The sequence below is a fragment of the Chinchilla lanigera genome, unplaced genomic scaffold, assembly GCF_000276665.1.
Source record: "Chinchilla lanigera isolate Chin_1 unplaced genomic scaffold, ChiLan1.0 scaffold00050, whole genome shotgun sequence".
Taxonomy (NCBI): Eukaryota; Metazoa; Chordata; class Mammalia; order Rodentia; family Chinchillidae; genus Chinchilla; species Chinchilla lanigera.
The window spans coordinates 15,290,431-15,292,915 of NW_004955451.1; the positions used below are offsets into that span (position 1 = coordinate 15,290,431).

Genomic DNA, 2,485 nt, shown 5'->3' on the forward strand with positions numbered 1-2,485 from the left:
AACATTCAACCACCCCTCAATAGTCATGCAACTAATTTTTACTGAGCACATTGAATGTGGCAGCCTCATGCTAGGTCCTGGAGCTACCTCAAGAACGTTGTTCCAACACCGGTCGAGCCACCGCCCTAGCATCAGCACACAATCCATGCCCTTATATTCAGCAAACATTGGCTGTGTTCTATGCAATGGGCTAGATGCACTGTTTAGCGCACTGTGCCGGATGCCAGGGCTACCACAACACAGAGCAAAACAGACGCGGTCCCTTCCCTTGGGGAGCTTGTGGTGGGAAAAGTAAACGTGATTTCAACCAATACAGGAATCACTGTGTAGCTCACACGCTGCTGAGAGCTGTGAAGAGGAATCATAGTGCACGAGGGGCTGGCGTTTCAGCCAAGGCCCCACTGGGGAGTGTGAGTTCACATGGGCAAAATGGGAGAGGGAGAGCGCTGTGGGCTGAGGGGAAACGTTCATATGAAGATGATCTGGAGTACAGCTGCAGGGTATTACAGTTTACCTGACCGCAGTACCCTGGTGCACACGTGTCTCCAACAGCACGCTGTGCACCCAAAATAGGTATATTTTTAAAAAGTGCTGAACAATGCCAGCCGGGTTGGTGGAGGGAGAGGAAGAGGAAGCATGCAGTGTGAGAGAGGCCAGACCTTGCTGGACTTCAGTGCTTCTTCCACGGACAAGTGGCGGCCTTTGAAGGCTTTTAGTCAATTCAGGACAAGATTGGCGGGGTGTGGGGAGGGTGGGCAGGGGTTTGGGCCAGGTGGTGGAACTGATGGTGGTAGGGGAAAGATGGCAGAAATTTAGGGAGCAAGATGCCAGATGGGGCCAGAATATGCCGAGAACATCGGTTGAATGAATGAACACATAAGTCTACAGTTTCAGGAGAGGTAGAGTTTGACCCAGTTAAAAAGCTACCATTGAATTATTTCTTAGATTGATACTGATACAAGAACAATTTCCCCTGGATTGTTTAGCTCAGGTTCACTTGCACTAAAAGATAAGAATCTATTCAAATAATGCTTTCTTGTTTGGTGTGGTTTTTTTTTTTTTTTTAATTCTTTTTTTACCCCCCTTAAGCAAACCAAACACAAATTAAAGGTCTCATAAAGACCCCAAACAGACTGGTGGATGGGAGATCAATTGTCATGATGCTGTTAGACACACAGGCGCCGGATAGTTTGGAGTCCCAGGGCCACCTTGACTGGAAAGGAACTGTCTTGGGCCACATGTGAAATATATACTGTAGCTTGTGTATCCAAGAAACAAAACTTCTTTTCAAAATATTTTTTGTGATCACATTTTTAAAAAGGTTTTCAATTCCACCAACTGGGCAGCCAGCGCAGGAAGCAGAGTTAGTGGAGTTTCTCTGTCCCCCACTCAATCCATGTTTGAGCGAAGAATCCTGAAAAATATTGCTAAAAGTCGTGGGAGAACGTTAACAGTTTCCCATCTTGGGGGGCTGAGCTGCCAGCTGTCTGAGGCTGCACGGAGCCTGCAGGCCAAGGGGTGGACATATCTGGAGATATATGTATTCTGCAAGTGTTATGGGATACGTTTTTGGCAAAGCAGTTTCACACGGTTAGTTTTTCCAGGACAATACTTTGGAAAATGCAGCCGAAAAACCTCCCTCTGCATAACTTGGCAAATAATTGTGTAATCTGCTGCTGGAGTTTTGTCTCTTGGGAAATCCAATCTTACATATATTGTCTTTTTGCTCCTCAGAAGTCATCTCCCCGTCGTGCAACTGTTGCCGGGTAACCTGGAGGGGACAGATGGTGGTGATAACCATGACTCAGACCTTCTCAGCCCCTCCTCCCGGCTCATCCCTACCTTTCCCTTGAGCGAATCTCGTCTTCCCACTGGCCCACGATCAAGTCTCCCAGCCCTGTCAGCTCTGCAAGCTGCAAAAACAAAAAACCACAAATACACCTTCCAGAGTCGCATACGGGAAAGAGAGCCGCCCCTGGAGACGGCAGAGGGAGAAAGCGAGTCAAATTCTCCTCATTTCGCATGGCCCAGGAGGGCTTTTCTTACACCAGGCTCTGGACGATGGGGCAGGGAGAGGACCCTTCACTGATGTTTGTGCACTGGTGAATTCTGATTGGTGTGGATCTATTTCTAGGTTTGGTTTCAGGGTTATCTTCTGACTGGATACTGATTGTGTACATTTGTTGTTTTTTTTTTAAAGCAAGTGAGGCATGGTGGTACAGGTCTGTAATCCCAGCATTCTGGGAGGCTGAGGCAGGGGAGTCTAAAGTTAGATAGGGACCACCCCAAGCCATTTAATGTTTTAGCAAGACCCTGTCTTAAAATGAAAAAGGGCTGAGGATATAGCTCAGAAGGCCTTGGGTTCAAGCCCAAGGATCACAAAACAAAACAAAGCAGATAATAAAAATGTATCTTATTATCAGCCATTGCAGTCACTTATTTGATAAACAGAGAAGTTTAATATTAAAGTTACTCCGGGGCTGGG

General features: G+C 46.9%; 1 long non-coding RNA gene across 1 annotated transcript; it reads right to left on the minus strand.

The window, feature by feature from the left end:
• Window positions 1-1,050: 1,050 nt before the first annotated feature.
• On the minus strand, window positions 1,051-1,935 carry LOC106149651. Its single transcript, XR_001235958.1, has 2 exons — window positions 1,843-1,935; window positions 1,051-1,771 (listed from the first exon to the last, which is right to left on the minus strand). It is a non-coding gene; the product is annotated as an uncharacterized LOC106149651 (long non-coding RNA).
• Between the last annotated feature and the right edge of the window lie 550 nt (window positions 1,936-2,485).